The sequence below is a fragment of the Sorex araneus genome, chromosome 6 (genome assembly GCF_027595985.1).
Source record: "Sorex araneus isolate mSorAra2 chromosome 6, mSorAra2.pri, whole genome shotgun sequence".
Classification (NCBI taxonomy): domain Eukaryota; kingdom Metazoa; phylum Chordata; class Mammalia; order Eulipotyphla; family Soricidae; genus Sorex; species Sorex araneus.
This window is the reverse complement of record NC_073307.1, coordinates 38,669,633-38,692,530: the sequence shown is the minus strand read 5'-3', so window position 1 is coordinate 38,692,530 and position 22,898 is coordinate 38,669,633.

Below are 22,898 nucleotides of genomic sequence, written 5' to 3'. Positions count from 1 at the left end.
TGGCATTGTCTTAAACCTTTCAACATTTAAAAGATTGTTATGTATTAGTAATGGTGCTATAAAATCTTTGGTTAGCCAGAACAAATTCCATAGAATGGGTATCTTTGATTTCTCTTTTAAAAGCTTGTTTAATTATTTTTTGGGGGAAACAGGGTTTGGGCTTCACCCAGAAATTTTCAGAGTCTATTCCTACACTGTATTCCGGAGTTATTTCTAGTAGTGCAAATGGGAGGGTCCATAATGGTGCCAGGAATCAAACCATGTTGGTTGCATGAATGCAAGTGCCTCAACCCTTCAACTCTCAGGGCCCAGGCATTTTGATTTTTCATAGTCCTGAGACTGAAAGATAAGACACCTGCAGATCTGTGTCTGCTCAAGGTGCACTACCTGTCCTGTAAATAGTTGCCTTCAGGCTGTCTCCTCCCATGTCAGCTGAATCCACTTCTCTTTTTCCAAGACACCAATTGCTTTGTGGGGGCTCTACCCTCACTACTTTATTTAAACTTCAGTACTCCCAAGCATCCTGCCTTCTAAGATTATCCCTGTCTTGGATAATGTTTCAGTGTGCAAACTTCAGACCAGAACAGGTAGGCAATCTATAATAGGTTTTAAGTGGGGCTGGAGTGATAGCACAGCGGGTAGGGCATTTGCCTTGCACGCAGCTGACCCGGGCTCAATTCCCAGCATCCCATATGGTCCCCTGAGCACCACTAATCCTGAGTTTAAAGCCAGGAGTGACCCCTGTGCATCACCAGGTCTGACCTACAAGGCAAATAAAAAATAGGTTTTAAGTAACTGGTATAACTAGTTCCTACTCCCTAAATTCATTTATGTTTGACTTGTCTCTTTGTATTCAATACCCACTTGGTCACTGATAGCTTCTGAATAAGCGAGCTGCCATTCTGCTTAGAAGGCTTGCCCACCACCATTCTTCAACTCCTTCCACATGTTAAGCTCCAGATGCATTTCTTAACTCTTGGCTCTGTTTCCTTACTTTGTCTTCATCAGCCAGGTTGCAGTGACAAAGACCACAGACTCTGCAGCTTAAACTGTAGAAATGGTGTTAAGGTTCTGGGAATTAAAAGTCTAAGGTCAAGGTGCTGAAATGTTTTGTTCCTCTTGAGACTCATCCGTGGATGAATAAATTCCTGTAGTCTGTGGACTTTTGTGTTATGTAAATGCTTCTGGTGTTTTTTCTTCTTCTTCTTCAAAGGACACTACCTTTATGATCAAGTGAGTCTCTATGTGCCATTTTGGTATTTTCCACCTCACATGCTCACTTTGTGGCTTTCACATAGTGATAATTCTTGCTCTTCTCAACCTGTTTTATTATGTAAATATGTAACTAGTGATATTTGATATTACTATTATAATTGTTTGGTGAAGGGCACCATAACCTGCCCCTATCATGATGGCAAAATTAATTGAGACATGGTGTGTGTGTGTGTGTGTGTGTGTGTGTGTGTGTGTGTGCACATATCTAAAGTCTCCATCAATCCCATTTGCTTGGCTCCCTCCCTCCTTTTTGCTATTCTGTTCCCTAAGAGAAAACACTATTAAAATTGTACCAACTAATAACGTCTGAAGTTTTCAAGTTAGAAGAAAAGCTGTGTCTTCGACTTTAGATCAAAAACTGGCTTAAGCTTAGTGAGGAAGGGATGTAGAAAAACAAAGACAGACCCCAAACTGTTCTCGTGCCAAACAATTAGTGGTGTATGCAAAGGAAATTTTCTTAAATAAAATTAAAAGTGCTGCTCTACTAAACACACAGTTGATTATAAAAATGTGAAACAGCCTAAATGCTGAGATGGGGAAAGCTTTCATAGTATGGCTAGAAGATAAACCAGCTACAAATCCCTTAAGCCAAATATGAATCCAGAGAAAGCTTTAAATCTCCTCAGATCTATGAACAGAAGAGTTTGAAGTTAGTAGGTCTTGAGTCATTTGACTTGAGGTAAGAAGTTTCCTCCTTAATATTATCATGCAAGATTATAAATTGAACTGATTTCATTTGGGCACTACTGCTTGATTTATAGAGCACTGGCAGAATTGCCTGTTTCATTTTTAAATTTAAATAAATTATTATTTTAATAATAATTACTATTATTATTATTATTATTGCTTTTTGGGTCACACTCGGTGATGCTGATGGACTACTCTTGGTTCTGCACTCAGGAATTACTCCTGGCAGTGCTCAGGGGACCATATGGGATGCCAGGGATTGAACCGGGGTAGGCCATGTGCAAGGCAGATGCCCTACCTGCTACACTATCACTCAGGCCCTAGAATTGTGTATATACCAAAGTGCAGCAGCGCTCTATCTCTCTCACCACCAGTGTTCAGTGGTCTCCGCTTCCCCCATCCCTGGATCGCTGATGGCGATGGACAGGTGAAGGAAGGAACAAGGGCCAGGCTGGTCAGTATAAATTGCAGTTTATTCCAATCTCCTCTCCATTCTCCTCTGATTATCCTTCTGCTTCTCTCTCTCTGGATACCTCAAGCCCACTCTTACAGCCTAATTTCTATGGGAATCATGTAGGGTGGGGATACAAATGTGGGGTTGAACATCAACAAAGAGAGGTAAGGCCACTCTTCCAGGAGATTAACTCAAGGACAAAATCTAACCTGAAGAGATTACTCCAGATTACTAGGAGATACGCTCAAGGGTGGGATTCCATCCAGGGTGTGTTACTTTCTTCTTTCCTCAGCTAGTAATCCACTAAAATCACTGTATCACTGTCATCCTGTTGTTCATTGATTTACTCAAGTGGGCACCAGTAACATCTCCATTCATCCCAGCCCTGAGATTTTAGCAGCCTCTCCTTACTCGTCTTTCCTAATGATTGGAGGCTCTTTCAGGATCAGGGGAATGATACCTGTTACTGTTACTGTTTTTGGCATATTGAATATGCCACAGGGAGCTTGCCAGGCTCTGCCATGTGGGTGGGATACTCTTGGTAGCTTGCTGGGCTCTTTGAGAGGTGTGTGTGTATATAAACATATATATATATATATATATATATATATATACACATATACATCCCTCTATGATTTTATGGAAAATGGGTACGGAGTGTCTTGTGATGTGTTGCATGGTCCAGAAATATGTTCACTCATGCGTGAGGCACAGCCTGAGTGTGTGAAAAGCAGCCTGGAGCTTGGCGGTGGTTGGGTAGTAGAGGTTGGCTACCGGGGATGGGGCCCTTGGGGCGGGAAGGGTTCTCACCTGCTGCCCTCTGGGGTGCCCCAAGTGGAAACATCCTCTGGCACGGTGTCTGGTGGCAAGGTTATGGGAGCCTCAATTTATGCTCCTTTCTGGGAGAAGCAGCTGTGACTTCTGGAGAGTGGCTGATCGGGAGGATATCTGGCACTAGCAAGAAGTGGCTTATGGGTATGACCCTTGGGTGGCCAGAGACTGAGGAAAGCAGGCAGAGGATCTCTGCTCCTGGGTCTCATAGAGCCCAGAGTCCAAGATCACAAAATTCCGCATTACCTGGGTTCCGTGGGACTTCGCTTATGTGTGAGGCTCAACCGGAGCATGTGGAAAGAGGCCTGGAGCGTGATGGCGGTTGGGGAGTGGAGGTTGGCTGCCAGGGCTGGGTCCCTTGGGGCGGGAAGGGCTCTCACCTGCCCCCTCTGGGGCGCTCTGAGTGGAAACAGCCTCTGGCGTGGTGTCTACTTAAATAGTTGTAGTAAATTTACCTCTGATATTTCTAGCAATGTCATTTTGTATGAACACGGTAAGAGATATATCAAGCTTAAAGTTTGGTCTTTCCTGAGGACATCTCACTATATATTCTAGACCACAGTCCACGGCCAGGTTAGTCTTCCTAACCCCAGCAGGGTCCTTATTCAGTTACCTCTTTTGGGTCATGACAGAGTTTGTCCATGACCATGCTCTTAACTTATAGTTAAGTATTATGACACTTGGCCTGGCCCCTTTCAATGCCAGATTGTTCACAGTCTGCCCTGGGTCCATTCAGTCCCTCATCGGGACTCTTCTTTTTGGGGTGTTAGGAACTAAGGCAACTAAGGCCAACTGAGGCTTAAGTCAAGAAAGCAGATGTTCTGGAGTGAATATTATTCAGAGTCAATTAGCTCCCAAGTTACCAAAGCATAATATTAACTGTCTTCCTGTGTCCATACAAAAAGGACATTTTTTTTAAAGTAAACTATGCAAAAGACATAAGAGAAGGAGAAAACAATATTTAACTTAATACAAGTTCAGTGTCCTTAGAAGGATATGACCTTACAAGTTAACAGAATCTGAGTAGGGGAAAAAGGTAATTAACTGGTTGAGGAGGAGAGCACAGAGAATTTAGAGATAAACAAAGGAATGAGAGTGACTCGGGAGCACTGGGATGAATGTAACCCGATAAATCTAAGTTCCCTGTAGCAAGGGAGAAAGGACAAACCAATGTTATCCTACATAGAATAATTCTTAAGGACCTATGGATGTTTAGAATGGTGACTGAACATTGACTTCTACTTATCTGGAACCATTGTCTTAGTTAAGGTTTGATCTTCTCTTTAAGGCTTAAAGGAATGAACTCACTTTTCCTTTCTAGCTATAACAGGCTTAGTTGTTTCAAAGGTTTTTAAGTGTATGTATGTGTATATATATATACTTCCTGATGATATTCTGTGCACCAGACCAAGCAATGCTAAATATTGAACTTAGACATCCTGAATTCAAAGAATACATTCAGCTTATTGAGCTGTCTCTGATCCTTAACTGAATGTTTTAAGCCCACAGTTTACATTACATCTCAGAAAAAAAAATATCCTTTTAAATGAGTACTGCTCGTGGACAATGTACCTATTCACTCAAGGACTGTGATGAACAGGTATGAGGACATGAAAGTTATTTTTATGCTTACATACAACAATTCATTCTGCAGCTCATGGATAAAGGAGTAAACCTGAGGCCAAAACTTATTTTATTTTATTACTAATTCCTTTTTTTTTCCTTTTTTTTTTTGCTCACACTCAGCGATGGTCAGGTGTTACTACTTGGCTCTGCACTCAGGAATTACTTCTGGTGGTTCTTGGGGGACCATATGGGATACTGGTGATCAAACCCAGTCAGCCTCATGCAAGGCAAATGCCCTAACAGCTGTACTATCGCTCCAGCCCCAAAACTTGTTATTTTGGAAATCAGTTTTGTAAGCTAGGGCTGCCATAGATAGTTAATGCTCTGATGTATCAACACAGAGTCCATTATAAAGACTCTGGAAATTAACATTCCCTTAAGAACATTCCCGAGCTGGAGAGTAAGGCATTTGACTTGCCCATGGCCAACTCCAGTTCAATTCCTAGCATCATCTGGTTCCCTGAGCACCTCCAGGAATAATCCCTTAACACAGAAATGGGAGTAAGCCCTAAGCAATGTTGGTTGTATCCTCCCCTACACCTAAGGAAGCAACTTAAAACCTTTATAAGAAGGTCAAAATATCAACATTAGTGAAGTTTGGAAGAGTTTGATGCTAACCTTCATAAATTTGAGGGGTTCAAGTTAATTGGAGGAAGTAACTGCAGATCTGGTGAAAATAGTGACAACTTAAGATCTGAAACTTCATATCTGGTGAATATAGTGACACTAAAGAACTGAAACTTGAAAGCGTGGCTGAATTGATGCAAACATCATGATGAAATTTAATGAATAAGCCTTTTTTAAGGGATGGGCAAAACATACATTATTGCAGTGGGACTTACTCCTGGTGAAGATGTTGTAGAAACAAGGGACTTTTAATGTTGCATGATGGTTAATTGACAAATCAACCATAGCAGGATTGGAGAGGTCTGATGTCAATTTCACAGTTCTATTAAGTGTAGATGTCAAATACATCAAACACTTCAGATAATTTTTCTTTCTTTTTTTGAAGAGTTAATTAGTACATGTGGAAAATTCCTTTTATTTATTTAATTTTTAAGAAACATCCTCACCTATTCAAACCTTCAGCAATTTTCATCTGATAAGTCAGCTTCTAGCAGAATCTAGGCAAGAACTTCCATCAGCACTAAGATTATGACTTGCTGTAGGCCCAGATGGGTATTACAATTTTTTAAACAATAATACTTTTGCTTGGAAGAGGACTGTGCATATTGGTGCTAAGGGCTACTTACAGCTTGGTGCTTGCTACAGGATGTGCTCAAGGGACCATAAAGTAATGGAGACTGAACACAGAAGTTTCACATGAAAGCATGTGCTCTAATCCTTTGAACAACCATCTTGGCATCACAATAAATTATTTTTCTAAAAGATGAAGTTAGAGTTTTTTCTATCAAAACTAACATGTCACATATTTAATACACTACAGTGTAGTATGGTAAAATGATTTAGAATATAATCACTATCACAATAGCCCATTAAACACCGATTTCTCGAGCGGGCTCAGTAACATCTCATTTCTTCCTTTCCCTGAGATCTTAGAAGTCCATCTGCACTTGGCCCTCCCAACGATGTTGCACTGGGGGCTCTTCAGGGTCACAGGAATGAGATTCAGCTTGTTACTGGATTTTGCATATAAGTACCCATGGGAAGCTTGCAAGGCTGTCCCATGTGGGCAGGAAACTCTCAGAAGACTGCCAGTTTCTCTCAAAGGGAGAAGCAGGCTAAAGATATCTTGCGGCTGCTTGCGGCTGCACGCTTCTGAGAGCTTGCTTTTAAGTCTCCGGATGTTGACCATTGATAGGATTACACACACCTGGGTTCCTATGCCGGTACCTTCATGCACGAGGCCTGTCTGAACGTGTAGAGAGGAGCCTCCGGCATGACTGCAGCTAGGTTCCGGTGGTCTTCGGCCGCCGGGAGCTCTGCTTGGGGTGGGGAGGGAAGCTGGAGCCCATCCCCTCTGAGGGGCCCCGGGGAAGACAGCCAGGCGTGCGGGCAAGAGACTCTCCAGAATATATTCTCCAGAATATAATATAAACTATATTTTTATATACACTATAAAACCAAGGAATTTGTATGCCTTGATTTATTGGCCTATTTGCTTTATCACAATGGTCCAGAAATGAACCAGAAATTTATCAGTGGCATATCTGTTTTCAAAATTTCTCCTTCCTTGAGGCATTCCCTACTCCCCTCCACCATGTGTTAGGAAAGGAACATCTTTTGTCTCCTCCCCTTCTTGCATTTGACCTAATCTCACTAATTTCTGTTTGTCTGCTAATTATCTCTCTACATTTTTAGTTCACTTTCATGTCTAAAACTCTAGATGCTGACATATAGATTATCAAAGTTGTTCACAAAACCTTTTATAATTAGCTAATAATTTTATTTCGTGTAAAAACATAAAGGTCAGAGCACTGCTGTGCACGGCTTTATTCTAGATATTAGCACTTTATGTCATCCCTTTTAAGATTACTTCTGCTTTGAAAAAAAATTTCTATGACCCAGTTAAAGCACAGTATGTACTTCAGATAACTTGTTGAATTGAAGTTGAAAGAATGCTCTGAAATGCCAGTTTAGAAAATTTAGTGCACCAAAGTATAATGAATGAACTGGGTTTGTCTCACACAGAGGCAAGGGAATAATATGTATCTGACCTGGCATGGCCACAGGATATTCTATATGACAGGTACTTTGAGGCCCAGAAGAAGAGCAGTCACTAGGCAGGAGTGAGATGAGAATCAGAGTGCAGATGCTGAAGTTTATTTGGGAAGAAAGTGGAAATGAAATGATCTCACTGATTCTTTATTTCCTCAAGCATTTTTTGCTATTCCTGGGAAATCTATCTAAATGATTTGTTTGAGCAATAATTTTGGATTTGAACCTGTTCTTTGCCTCCAAAGATTACTAGTCTACTATTCCAGTTGTATGCTATCCTTAAAAGTGTACAACTTCCTAACCTATACTTAGTAGCATAAATAGCCTAATTCCCAGATTTATGAGGAAAAGAAGAAATGGGGATTGCAAATAATTTAGTTTTCTTTCTATGACTTGAAAACACAGAGTTTTTTAAAATCCATTCTTTTTAGTGAAGTAAAATAGTTTTGTTTAGGGAAATATGATGTAGTGAGGAGATCACTACAGATCAAAAAGAGAGAACATAAACTTTCTCAAAGAAAAAGAAATCAAGAATTCACATCTCATATTGGGATTCAGGTGACTCATTCAAGTGAAGCTGCATATTGTGCAACTTTTAAAATTTCTTAATTGATCGCCTTCTCCAGATGGAGCCCCAGCGACACTGAGCTTCTACTAATACGGCTCCGATATGCAGGACTGGGACATCTCCAAACTGCGTGGCTGCATACGCAGCCACGCAACCTCTCCTGATATACAAAATATATGCTCAGGAATGGCTCCGCCATCCCTGAGAGTCCATTATTCCAGAGGCACAGAAACCAATCTCAGAAACGCAGCAGCGGCTGGCAGATATACTCCTGGACTCTGAATTAAGCTATGTCCCCGTGCAGCCCTGGGATAGGATGAGTTTCTGTCCCTTGGCCTTTTCCCCCCTGGACAGCATGGCGACTGCCACTGTTCAGAACCAACTGGACAGAGAGGTAGGAGTTTGCAGTGATGTGACAGGATGCATGGGGAATCTTGCAATGGGGGAGGCAGAACCGGCCTGCCTCCTGCCCAAACAAGACACCGAGCAGTCGCCCATGTACAGCTCCTCCACTCCTGAACAGCCATAATCCCAGCGCCACAGAAACCAATCTCGGAATGCAGCAGCTGCTGGCAGAAATACCTCTGGACTAAATTCCAGAATTCCGAAACCGGGTGGCTGCTTTTGCAACCGTGCAACATCTTTGTTACCAACAGTAGAAAACATACAATCTAATGATGCCATTCTGACAGGTTTGACTGTTGGGGGAAAAACTCCAAATAATGATAGTGAGTTTCCTGTCGAAAATTGAATGTAATCAGAGTAAGGAAAGAGTAAAGTGAAAATCATCTGCCACACAGGCAGAGGGCAAGTGGGAGGGGGTTATTGGAGGTAGAACATGTGCACTGGTGAAGGGATGGGTGTTTGAGAATAGTATGACTGAGACTCGATCCTAAAAGCCCTGTAACTGTTCTCACGGTGGCTCAATTAAAAAATAATAATAATAAAAAATGAGAAAAAATCATCTTAATTAAGAGCACAGAATCCATCCTATTTAATAGCCCAATGATGGTCTTATTTCATTCACATAAAAGCCCCAAACTGTCATGGTTACTTGGAAGCCATTATGGACCTAGAACCCTTAATTCTCCAACCTCAGACACCGCTTCCCTCCCCTCCCCTCCCCTCCCCTCCCCTCTCCTCCCTTCACTCCCCTCCCCTCACTCCTCACTCCCCTCCCCTCCCCTCCCTCCCTTTCCCTTTCCCTTTCCCTTTCCCTTCCCTTCCCTTCCCTTCCCTTCCCTTCCCTTCCCTTCCCTTCCCTTCCCTTCCCTTCCCTTCCCTTCCCTTCCCTTCCCTTCCCTTCCCTTCCCTTCCCTTCCCTTCCCTTCCCTTCCCTTCCCTTCCCTTTCCCTTCCCTTCCCTTTCCCTTTCCCTTCCCTTCCCTTCCCTTCCCTTCCCTTCCCTTCCCTTCCCTTCCCTTCCCTTCCCTTCCCTTCCCTTCCCTTCCCTTCCCTTCCCTTCCCTTCCCTTCCCTTCCCTTCCCTTCCCTTCCCTTCCCTTCCCTTCCCTTCCCTTCCCTTCCCTTCCCTTCCCTTCCCTTCCCCTGGCTTTCTTTCTCACTTGTTAATTTCACTTACCCCACTAACTTTCTTCTCAAAGCACTTGTTATTTTCAAGTATGTTACCTTTTCATTGTTTCCAATGAAACTTTTCCATTAGTGCTTATATTATAACTCACCAAAGTTTTGTTTAATCCTTAGTGTCTTGGAAAGGTTCTGGCATGCAATCAACCTGCTACTCAATAACTTTTTATTGAACTGATATCATTTCCATGAGAATATTATGATTAGTCTGGAAGAAAAATGTGATCAGAATTTCATCACAAATATTACAGGAAAATAAAACCAGTGGCTTTTTTTAAAAAGCAACATCTTTCTACTTTCATATAATCATATTGAAGTCAATTGTTTTTTCTCCCCTTGGACTACTCTTCATTTAAATTTGATAGTCCTAAGTGATGTAAACAATACATGATCATATTTTATTCACTGATTCTGAATTGACAATCAACTGTTAATCTCCGCAGCAATGCCTTCATTTAAAAAAGTAAATCCTTGCTTGCTTTTGAAGCCGATGTTCTCCTTTGAACACATATTCTGCTTGCCAGTCTCTATGTCTCTCTCTCTCTTTTTTTTTTTTTGAGTCACACCTGGAAATGCACAAGGGCTACTCCTGGCTCTGCATTCAGGAATTACTCAGGAATGTGCTTGGGGGGAACATATAGGATGCTGGGAATAGAACCCAGGTTGGCCGTGTGCAAGGCAAACGACCTACCTGCTATGCTATCACTTCAGACCTTCTCTATGTAATTTTGCTTGCATTCTTCATTCTGAAAAGGTTCTTTTTTTCCCTTTGGCTTTTTGGTTCAAATCCTGTGATGCTCAGGGCTTACTCTTGACTCTGCATTCAGGAATTACTGCTGGTAGTGCTCTGGGGACCATATGGGATGCCAGGATTTGAACCTGGGTCTGCTGCATTCAAGGCAAATGCCCTACCCCACTGTACTATCACTCTAGCCCCAGGAGTCCATTTATTGATCATGTACTTCCTCTCTCTTTCATCTCTCACATTTTTCAAAGTTTTGTTTAATAAAAACCATCTTTTTCAATAAAGAACATTAACATATTAAATTCTGTGGGTATAATGCAAATAGAAGAAAAAAGAAAAGAATAACTGAGATGAGTAGGAAGGTGAGACAGTTTCTCTTTGTTGCTCTGTATTTTTCTTTCTTAACAATATATTCTTCACTACCTTCATAAAAAATATCGGCATATGTTCCTGCTGAGGTATGATATATACTGAGCTCTTTTCCCTTTATTGCTAAGAAACTTCTGTGAGACAAGTTAAAGAAAGAGAATTAACAATAAGTGATTCATAGAAAACAGATAATTTTCTTACCTTTATCATTTCCTTTCTACAGGAAGTAAAAATATAGCTTGCTTAGAAAATATTTTGGAGTTTTTCTTTTCACTGGTTACAGTACTCCTTTCTCTGTAACATACATTTTCATGGTTACTGAATTTTGGAAGCACCACAGGGAAGCGACAACTTGATGCTCTCCCACAGGCTTGCTTCTTGTTTCCCTAACTAGAGAAAGAAGGACCAGGAAAACACAGCAAGGGGCAGGGCATGCTTGACAGAAACAATAGCTCAAAGGAAAAAAATAATCAACATCAATTATGTATTAGAAGAGGGTGTTCAGCTAATGATCTCAACAGCTGCAGTTTTGTTTACACAAAAAAATTTTGTCTCCCTTCACTTGGTGCTCAACCTTGAAAACATAGGCTCATTAGTCAGAAAGAATCTGCTCTAATTATTCTTCAAATTAGAAATTCCTTTGGAACTGGCTTCCATTCTACCTATATGCCACCAGATAACTCATGAGGAATTTTTTATCCCTGACTTTGGAAGAGCTTCATTGCCAACTCTGAACTACCGTATTAAGCACAGTATTGCTCCAAGAAATCTTTTCCATGTCTCTTTGTGTCAGCTGTCCTCTGGATACAATGTAAAAGGACCCCTCCTTTAAAGTGTCACCAAAGTTGTGATCAAATATGAGGTAAGAAACCAACTGAGGGCATAATGTGAAAGGACCCTCTTTTTGAAATGGCACCAAAGTGAGGTCAAACTTCAGGGTAAGGAACGAGCTGAGAAATTTCATGAGGGATCAATTGCATAAATTCATGGTAGTAACTGACCTCTCTGCCAAATTTATGACATTTCTCCTATATTTTGTTTTGCTTAGTATTTAATAGGACTATCAGTTGGATACCAAAAAAGTGTCAGTTTTTCAAACTTGTTACCACCTAGGTTATCTTGTAGTGAAACTGAGATTTGCTAAACTGACTACTGTGAAACAAGCTGGGAATTGTAACACATCCCCACATTTGAATTGAAACAGTTCCAAAAGAGCACAGGTTATAGCAAAAAATCAGCAAATTGTTTTGAAATGTTTGGTGGGATCATGAGTCTGCTTAGCTACATTGGCACAGCAGATAGAACTCACAGATGACTCTTAACCCATTGACTTTTAGAATTCAATTGTCTATGAGTATGTAAAATAATAAAATATGTCACTGTATCACTGTCATCCTGTTGATCATCGATTTGCTCGAGGGGGCCCGGTAACATCTCCATTCATCCTAGCCCTGAGATTTTAGCAGCCTCTCTTTATTTGTACTTCCCAATGGCGCCGCGTTAGAGGGTCTTCAGGGTCAGGGGAATGAGACCCAACATTTTTTCTGTATTTGGCATATGAATACGCCACTAGGAGCTTGTCAGGCTCTCCCCCGTGTGGGCAGTAAACTCTTGGTAGCTTACCAGGTTCTCCAAGAGGGAGAACTAGGCTATCATATGTCTAGTAGCTTCTGGGATCTTGGTTTGATAGTCTCTGGATCTTGGCTGTTGATGGGATTACATGGTGCTGGGGGCAGTTTCTGGGTGACAGCCTAGCTACTGGAGAATGCGGAATCTAGGTGGAAGAGGCACAGTCCCTTTTCTGAGCAGCCTTGTAGATTTTGGCCCCAGGTCCCACACACCTGGATTCCTCTGCTGGTTTCTTCATGAGTGAGGCTAGTCCAAAAGTGTGGAGAGTGGCCTTGAGCATGGCTGTGGCTGGGTTTTGGAGGTCTTCAAGTGCCGTGCCTCTGCTCGGGGTGGGGAGGGAAACTCAACCCGACCTCTCCGAGGGACCCTAGTGAAAACAGCCAGTCTCGGGGGCAAAAGACTCTGTGTCACTCTCTTCTGGGAGGCTGGTTTTAAAGTCTCTGGATGTTGGCCATTGATGGAATTACACGGGCGCCAAGGGCAGTTTCTGGGTGATATATATATTTATTTATTTATATATTTATATATATAAATAAAATATCACTGTCACTGTCACTGTCATCCCGTTGCTCATTGATTTGTTCGAGCGGGCACCAGTAATGTCTTCCATTGTGATACTTATTGTTACTGTTTTTGGCATATCCAATACGCCATGGGTAGCTTGCCAAGTTCTGCTGTGTGGGCGCGATACTCTCAGTAGCTTGCCGGACCGAGGAATCGAACAGGGTCGGCTGCGTGAAAGGTGAATGCCCTACTTCTGTGTATCGTTGAAGCTCAAATAAAATATATCTAAAAATAAAATGAATGTGTGATAAATAAGAATAATAGTGCCTGAAAAGTTCTACAGAAGAGAAAGCATCCCAGTAAACTGATTTTCTGGCTTTGGAAAGACATACACTCTTAAAACAGGTCAAACATCAGTGGTTTAGGATAAACCTTAACACCATGGGTTAGAGGTTCTAAAACTACCCAGACTCAATGATTTCTTAGACTGACTCACAGGATTTGAAAGCTTTTAGACTGATGTTTGCAATTTGTGATGGAAGAAGATGAAGGTTACATTTAGGGAAAGGAAAATGGTGCTTGGAGAAGGTATGAGAGATACAAGTTGCAAACTCCTGTGGAATCTCACAGGAACATTTGATCCTCCCAGTGAACGTGTAAGACCTGTATAAAAAAAATTGCCAACCAGGTAATCTCACTGAACTCTGGGTATTTAAGATATTTAGTGGTTGGCTTGCATTAGTTACATTTTATGTAATTAATAGGTGCCTTGTCACTCTGAACTACATAGAAAATGTATTAAGTCACATGGTTACCATAAACTGTCAATCATATAAGATCACTTTTATCAGAAAAAACTTCCCACACCATGAGCCATTAGGCAGAAAGAGCCAACTATGGCAACAGACCCTTTGTTCTATGTTGGGAGAGTAGGAGGGGAGATCTTATGATGTGTATAAGCATACAACATATAATCTTTAAAATTTCTCCTATTTTAAGACATAGTCCACACCTTTTTCATCAAAGAGCCTGAACAATCCAGTCTTTACTTTAAACCATGGCCTTCATTTACTTCTGACTTATCCATAGTCAATTATATTTCAATTTTATTTTTCATTCGGATGAGACTGATATCTCCAGATGTTTTGCTTTTTATTCAGATATTTTTGATGTCTTTAACCTGCTATTATTTTGTTTTCTCTCCTGTTCTTGTTGTTGGTGACTTTATATCTTCTGAACAACTGCTGTTTCAGTGTGGGATTAGAATATAATAAAGTATGTTTAAGTGGTCACACATGATTTAAAACCTCATGCTAATAACTACATTTAACTGTTGTGATGTGGTGCTTCTGTATACCAGTAAATTTACCACTAATATTACCTGATTTTTTGTTTCCTTTGTTTTACATCTATTTTTGATAAATGTTCAGAAAACATTGATCTATAACATTATTCAATACATTATTTGTTTTACTCATAGCCTAAATCCCAAATGTATATATCTGTGCAAATCTTTAAACTAGTCATTATTATAATAACTTCATACAATACTGAGTTATGTTGAAGAATAATACTTTTGTTTTAATGGACTTTGAGTCTTTAACATATTGGTTTTTAGGGATGCCCTCAGGATAACACTTTGTTAAATTTATTTCTTTTTCTAATAGAAAAAATGAAATTATGTTATAAAATTTTTCATTTCCTTTACCAGGAACAATATGTAATCTTTTATGTCTTGTAGTAAGGGCAATAAATTGGTACAATATGTGACTTTATGTCATTCTAAGGGCAATAAATTGCAATGTTTAGAATTAGCATTGTTAGTAAATGGAGAATTGCTTGGTTAAAGAAGTTTATGAGACAAGGAATTCAATAAGCACATGACATTTAAAAGATATGGCTCCTTCACTGCCCTCCTATTGAGTAATTGATCCTATAGTAATTGAAAAAAATTTCAATATGGAAAAGAACAGAGTGGAAAGTCTATAACTTACAGTACGCTCATCAACTTTCAATAGGTTGATATTATTATTTTTATTGCATAGCCACAGACTAAGATACTATTACAGTTTGAGAATCCAGGGCCACTTCAAGTAAGTCCAAAACAGTAATATTCCTTCCTGAATGAAGGTATTGCTTACAGATAGAGCACTGTAGCACTGTTGTCCTCTTGTTCATTGATTTGCTCGAGCGGGCACCAGTAAAATCTCCACTATGAGACTTGTTGTTACTGTTTTTGGCATATCAAATATGCCACAGGTAGTTTGCCAGACTCTGCTATGCGGGCAGGATACTCTAGGTAGCTTGCCGAGCTCTCTTAGAGGGGTGGAAGAATCAAACCCAGGTTGGTCGCGTGCAAGGCAAATGCCCTATGCTCCAGTCCAGGGAAAATTTCTGCAGGATATTCTAGAGTGAGAATTAAGCAAAACAGAATCTAATTCACATTTTTCTTCCTGTCTTGAAGAAATACCTTAAAGCTATAGACGTCATTTAGATTAAAATGGATTGATGGCATAGATATAATGTATATGTTTATTATACATGGTAATTTAATTCCACGTATTAAAATAAAGCAGAAATTATTTCTTCATTTTTTTTTGTTTCATGACATACCCAGTAGTGTTCAAGGTGATGCTCAGGGGATCATATAGGGTACTAGGGATCAAACACAGGTCAGCCATATGCATGACAAGCACCCTACCTGCTGTATTATCTCTCTAGTCCTGAGTTCTGTATTTGAAATAAATATTTCATCACAATCCATTTACCATATGTTTGAGTTTTCTGATCAACTGATCATCATTTAATGGCTTATATAGTTTGTTTATTAGAATTAATTAGAAACTGTTTTTATTTTCTATTTCCAGGTTGGAAATATGGCAGGTATAATATGTGAATTCAAATATGTTAATATCGACATGGATGTGGGGAGAAAGGGACTCTCCTCCATTGCTGGTGGGAATGCCGACTGGTCCAGCCCTTTTGGGAAACAACATGGACAATTCTCAAAAAATTAGATATTGAGCTTCCATTTGACCCAGCAATACCACTCCTGGGAATATACCTTTTTTTTGCCTGAAGAGGCAAAAAGGTATAGTAGAGATGACATCTGCATTTCTATGTTCATTGCAGCACTGTTTACAATAGCCACAATCTGGAAAAAAACAGAATGCCCAAAAACAGATGACTGGTTAAAGAAACTCTGGTACATCTACACAATGGAATACTATGTAGCTGTCAGAAAACATGAAATCATGAAATTTGCATATCAGTGTATCAACATTGAAAGTATCATGCTGAGTGAAATGAGTCAGAAAGAAAGAGACAGACATAGAAAGATTGCACTAATATGTGGAATATAAAGTAGCTGAGAGGTACAAGTTTGCAATGATGCAATTTCTGGCACATATTTCTCTGGACTTAGTTACTAAAATACTAAAATACAGAAATCCAAAACAGTGCAGCTGCTAGTGTGGCCACTCGACCTCATATCTCTTCATTCTCAGCAATGGGAAACAAATTATCAAAGGCTTCCTTTTCAGCAGGTCCAATTTTAGGGGGGAGAAACTCCAAACAATAATAGTGAGTTTTTTGTTGAAATATTAAATGTAATCAAAGTAAAGTGAAAGTAAAGTGAAATTTATCAGTTACACAGGCAGGGTGGGGGGCTGGGGAGGTGGGGGGTGGGGGGAGGTATACTGTGATTCTTGGTGGTGGAATATGTGCACTGGTGAAGGGATGGGTGTTCGAGCATTGTATAACTGAGACTTAAACCTGAAAGCTTTGTAACTTTCCACATGGTGATTCAATAAAAGAATAAATTAATTTAAAATAAATAAATAAAATTATAAAAAAATATGTTAATATCTTGTGAAGTTTCCAAAATTTTTATTTTCTCCTTTAGTGAAAATGTAGACCATTTTGTAAGTTTAGACTGTAACAATTTTGAAGGGAATTGGGGGATATGCAAGTAGCAACGCTCAGGAGAGACAACTGGAAGGGCTTAGGCTACCATATTTGGTGCCAAGGATTTGAATCTGCATGCACAGGATGCAATGTTTTATCTCAAACTCTTTCTCTCTCTCTGCCCAGCATGAATTAAATTGTTGTCCCCTCCATCTCTCCTCACTGTTGTACTTGGTTGTTGTTCCAGAGAGCAGGGTTTACACATTTGCTTGACTCTGATGCTCACACACATCCTTCAAACATTCACCTGGAACATACACCTGCTGGTGGAGTCTCATGGTTGGCCTCAGTGTCTGGCAGAGATGACATTCTTTAGATGTGGTCCTCAGACACTTCTGGTTTCCGTGCTTCCTGTGCATTGCATTCACCCTGGTGCTTACACACCTTTAGTGGTAGTGGTGCTTGTGAGAAGCTGGAACACCTTAGTTGTGCTTCTCACATGTACCTTGTTGTAGAGTGCCAGAGATTCGACACACCTATGGCACCCTGCTCTCAAGAGCTTTCGTGGCCATGTGGGTAAGGCAGACATTTTCCATGGAGTACCCCAGTCCCTTTCAAGCTAAATTTAAATGGCTCTTCTTGGTTTCCCCTGAGATTCATTTGTATTCCTGGTTGAGAAAGATGATGCTATTGTAAGCACATGCCTAGCATTTCACTTCTTTATTTTGTTTGACTTACTGTGGTTTGCAATGCTATTCATGACTGTGTTTTATGCATGCAATATCCAACATCACATTTCCTGCCAGGGTATGTTTTTCTCCACCATTGCCTCAGTGTCCCTTTCTAACAATCTCCTCCCACACGCCTCTTGTGGATAAGTTTTGTTCGTAAACTCGTTCTTAGTTTCTGTTAGCTTTGACCATTTGCTATTCACATTTCATGTTTAATTATATCCTATAAGGTCATAAAGCTCTTTTCAGAATTACAACCAAACATACTAGAGATGATTGCTTTTTTGTAAACAACTCTTTCTATTGTTTATGAGAAAAGGTCAGTTTGAGCTGATCTTTTGCTGTGGAATCCACCAATGTAATGTCTATACATACACTTTGGAAGTGTATGTATATCTTGGGAAAAGCGTTCTTTTTTTTTACTTCTTTTTTTTTCTCTTGGATTTTGAACCACAACTTACAAGGGTTGGAGCTTACTTCTGTCTCTGTACTCAGTAATCACTCCTGGAAGGGATTGGGGGACCATATGGGATGTCAGGGATTGAACCCAGGTTGATTCATGCAATCAGAAGTCCTACATACTGTACCATCTCACCAGGCCCCCAGACAAGTGGTCATTTTTGACCAATTATTTTGCACTGCCAAGGAGCCTTTCCAAGAAGGTTAGTTAGGAAAAACAGCACCTTTTCACATTAATTTTATAACTGCTTTCTTGCTCTTCACTTGATCCACTCTTTTCAAAAATATTTTAATCTGTAGAAATCCATAAATTGTGTTGTAACCTTAAATTCTGGGTTTACATAATTAATGTCTCTTTAAATAACCATCCTTCTGAGTTCAAAAGATGTGTGTGTATTCAGAACTCTGCAGCTCTGTCTTCCTTTCTTATTCTTTTTCCCTTCCTTCTTTCCTTCCTTCCTTCCTTCCTTCTTTCCTTCCTTCCTTCCTTCCTTCCTTCCTTCCTTCCTTCCTTCCTTCCTTCCTTCCTTCCTTCCTTCCTTCCTTCCTCCCTCCCTTCCTCCCTTCCTCCCTTCCTCCCTTCCTCCCTTCTTTCCTTCCTTCCCTCCTTCCTTCCTTCCTTCCTTCCTTCCTTCCTTCCTTCCTTCCTTCCTTCCTTCCTTCCTACCTTCCTTCCTCCCTTCCTCCCTTCCAACCTTCTTTCTTTCCTTCCTCCCTTCTTTCCTTCTTTCCTTCCCTCCTTCTTTCCTTCCTTCCTTCCTTCCTTCCTTCCTTCCTCCCTCCCTCCCTCCTTTCCTTCCTTCCTCCCTCCCTCCCTCCCTCCCTCCCTCCCTTCCTTCCTCCCTCCCTCCCTCCCTCCCTCCCTCCCTCCCTCCCTCCCTCCCTCCCTTCCTTCCTCCCTTCCTTCCTTCCTTCCTTCCTTCCTTCCTTCTTTCCTTCCTTCCTTCCTTGCTTCCTTCCTTATTTCCTTCCTTCCTTCCTTTCTCCCTTCCTTCCTCCCTCCCTCCATTTCTTCCTCCCTCCATCCCTCCCTTCCTTCCTTCTTTCCTTCCTTCCTTCCTTCCTTCCTTCCTTCCTTCCTTCCTTCCTTCCTTCCTTCCTTCCTTCCTTCCTTCCTTCCTTCCCTCCTTCCCTTCCCTCCTTCCCTTCCCTCCTTCCTTCCTCCCCTTATTCCTTCCCTCCTTTCTTCCATTCCCTCCTTCCCTCCTTCCTTCCCTTCCCTCCTTCCCTCCTTCCTTCTCTTCTTCCCTCCCTCTTTCAGTCTTCAAGCATCATTTAGATGTATTCACTCATTTTAATTTACAGTTAAATGCACGTGACTTTTCTTTAGACTCTGGTCAGCAGTCAGCATGTGATGCTCTCCCGACTAAATCTGCTAGACCATTGCTTTTAGTGAATGAAATTTTACTGGCATATAGTTTCCATTATTTGTTCATTGTTTCTGGTTGCTTTTGTGTTAAGACAACCAAATTGAATAGCTGTGAGGGTGAATGTGCGCCCCTCAACTCCCGTCATGTTTGTTCTCTGCATCTTTGTAAAGCAAGTTTGTAGATTATTGATCTTAAGCATATATATCCATCAGTTTGTCACTGTTATCATTTGATGATGCAGTCCAACATAGCATGTGCAAACAGAGTTCCCTATGTGTCTCTGTTTTGGGGTCTGTGTAGGTAATTTCTGCGGAAATCACTATGCACTGTGGAAAGGAATGAGAAAGAAATTTCAGTGGTTGGGCTAGGTGTATGGTATAGGCCACGGTGAGAATAGATTGCTAAGCTGTCTGAATCATGTCTAAGCTAATGATAGAGGCATCTCTGCCATGCAATATGACGATGATTGAGCATTCACTTATATTCCTGCCTTTGTAGATATTCATCTGTATAGAAATCTGATCTCTATCAAATCTGAAAGTATGTTAAAACCCTATTGAAAAAATGCTTCCTGTCCATTAAGGAGTTCTACAGTCATTGCACACACATCATTAGAGTAAGTGACATTTTTATTTTAAGAAGCAAAAGGATGATCTCTAAAGATTCTAGTCTTGTAGACTAGCCAGAAAATTAGCCATTACTCTGATGATTACTCAACAGTTCTTAATATAAACCTATATTTTAAATAAAATCCTTAATTCTTCCACAGGAAAAAAGCCGGGAAAACAATAGTTTAATAAGAAAATTTCATCATGCACATAGAAGATGCATAAGCTGTTGGAACAAAATTCAACAGTAAATTCAACTGTTTTGTGTTGTTTTATAGTTTAGTAGAAAGTTGAGACACTCTGTGAGAACCATTCATCTTCTACTTGAACAGGAAACTCAAAAATTCTCCCTTGAAGTTTGGATCCCCCCCCCCAAAGTCAGACCTGCTGAAAAGGAAGCATTTGATAATTTGTTTTCCATTGCTGAGAATGAAGAGATATGAGGTCATGTGGCCACAATAGCGGCCGTGAGGTTTTGGGTTTCTGTATTTTAGTAACTAAGTCCAGAGAAATTTCTGCCAGAAGTTGCATCATTGCTAGCACGTACCTCTCTGCTACATTATATACCACATATGAGTGCAATCTTTCTATGTCTGTCTCTTTCTTTCTGACTCATGCATGACTTTGGGGGGTGGAAACTCCAAACAATAATAGTGAGTTTTTTTTTGAAATATTGAATGTAATCAAAGTAAAGAGAAAGTAAAGTGAAATTTATCAACTACACAAGCAGTGTGGGGGGATGGGGGGTGGGAGGTGAAGAGGTGGGCGGGAGGTTTGCTGTGGTTCTTGGTGGTGGAATATGTGCACTGGTGAAGGGATGGGAGTTCAAGCGTTGTGTAACTGAGACTTACAAAGCTTTGAAACTTACAAAGCCTGAAAGCTTTGCAACTTTCCACATGGAAAGTTGATTCAATTAAAAAATAATTCTCCTTTGAAATCTCAGTTCATGGAGGTAAGTGAAAGGTCCATGACTGAAATCCCATTTTGATCTAGATCTAGAATCTTGAACTCCCAAGATGTACCTATTTTAATTATGCTGCAAGGACTCACTCGACCATACAACTTCCTACTTATACTGTGCCTAAGAGTCTACTGCTAGGTTGAAACTCATTTTCCACTCTGATAATATTATAAATTCCCACTTCCAGTTTTCAGAAATACAGGATGCTATTATATCAAGACTCAGGGACTAACCCTTGGTTTGGGTAGTTACATATTCCAAATATCAATTATTTTCTGTATCTTCAATACCTAATATTCATGTTTTAATGAGAAGTAGCCGTGTGGTCCATTTAGAGCTTATGAATAGCTATAATCATGATTTTTTGCAGGTAACAACAATAGCAGTTGCCCTAGTGGTCATCATTTAAGTTAGGCAAACCTGCTTCTGCCTCTGCTTTGTGAACGGAGCTGCTGTGCGTTGAGTGTTCCCAGGAACGGGCTATTAAGGACCCTCCAACCAGACCCCACCTGTCCAAGTGTGTGACCTCTTTCAAGCTCTGGCTTTTCCCTTTTTTGCTATCCCACGTTTCCATGGGAACTCTCAAACCCTGCAGCTTTTGCCTGAAATACAACATACTTAGCATTGTATTTAATATTTCATAAGACAGAGCCAAAAATGAGGTTTTATAAGACACAGTGTAGCAAAAGAAAGTAGCTGATTAATACAAGCTCCTGTGTAAGTACCTAGACTCATATAGACTTGTGTGGCTGTAAGAAAGCTATGTGTCTTCTGAGTCTTGCTTTCTCATCTGAAAAGTCAAAATAAGAGACTTGCTTTACTTTGGAACTCTAATGAGAAAGTCAAAGAACAAAGTGTGCATGAAGCATTTGTCTTAGTGTATAACCATAGTGCATGCCCAGTAATGGTTAACTCTCTGTTCTCTGGAAGAGTAATATTTATTCACTCAAGCATATTTGTACTTAATAGAAACTATTTTTAGAGATTAATTTAGAAACACATTTGCTGGACTGGTTGAGGATCCAGTAGAAGTTTTGTGTTTTATTTTGTTTTGGGGGGACACACCTGGCATTGCTCAGGACTTATTCCTGACTCTGTGCTTGGATATTATTCCTGGTAGGACTCAGGGTCCTTAAGTAGTGCCACGAATTGAACCCATGTCAGCCAGATGCAAGGCCAGGGTACTCTTCTTTATAGTATCACTCCAGCTCCATCCAGTGAAAGTTTTCGGAGGAAATGGAAAATTTTTCTAAGACTTGAAAACTAAACATAGCATTTAGTATATTGAACTACAACCAAAGGCTCTTCTCTTGAATTTAATATTATAAGAAACAAAATCACTGATTGGTGAAAAGCACTGTAACTTGCTGAGCTGGAGCAATCATGGCTAATTATGTCTGGAAGAAGTCCCAGTGTTTGGTAGGTTCTTTTTTGCATTTAACAGAAACTTTGATGACTATCAAAGGCAGCAAAAAATATTGCAAAAATTTGATAGCTTTGGCTTAACAAAGAAAAGTCTATTAATTTTTATGTGTTAAGTAATATATTGGACTAAAGCGATAGCCCAGCGGTGACCCATGTTTGATTCTTTCACCCTTCTCACAGGGTCCAGCAAACTATCGTGAGTATCCCGCCTGCACAGCAGAGCCTGGCAAGCTACCCGTGGCGTATTCTATATACCAAAAACAGTAACAACAAGTCTTACAATGGAGACGTTACTGGTGCCCGCTTGAGAAACTCGATGAGCAACGGGATGACAGTGATACAGCGAAAATTTTAATTGAGGTATTATATTTTGTAATAGTAATCAAGTTGTTTTTCTATAGTTGCAGAGTACTACACTAATCCCTTCCCAAAAGCCTTCCTTCTAAATTCTCCTTTGCCCCTTCTGAGGTGGATTGGCTTTTTAAA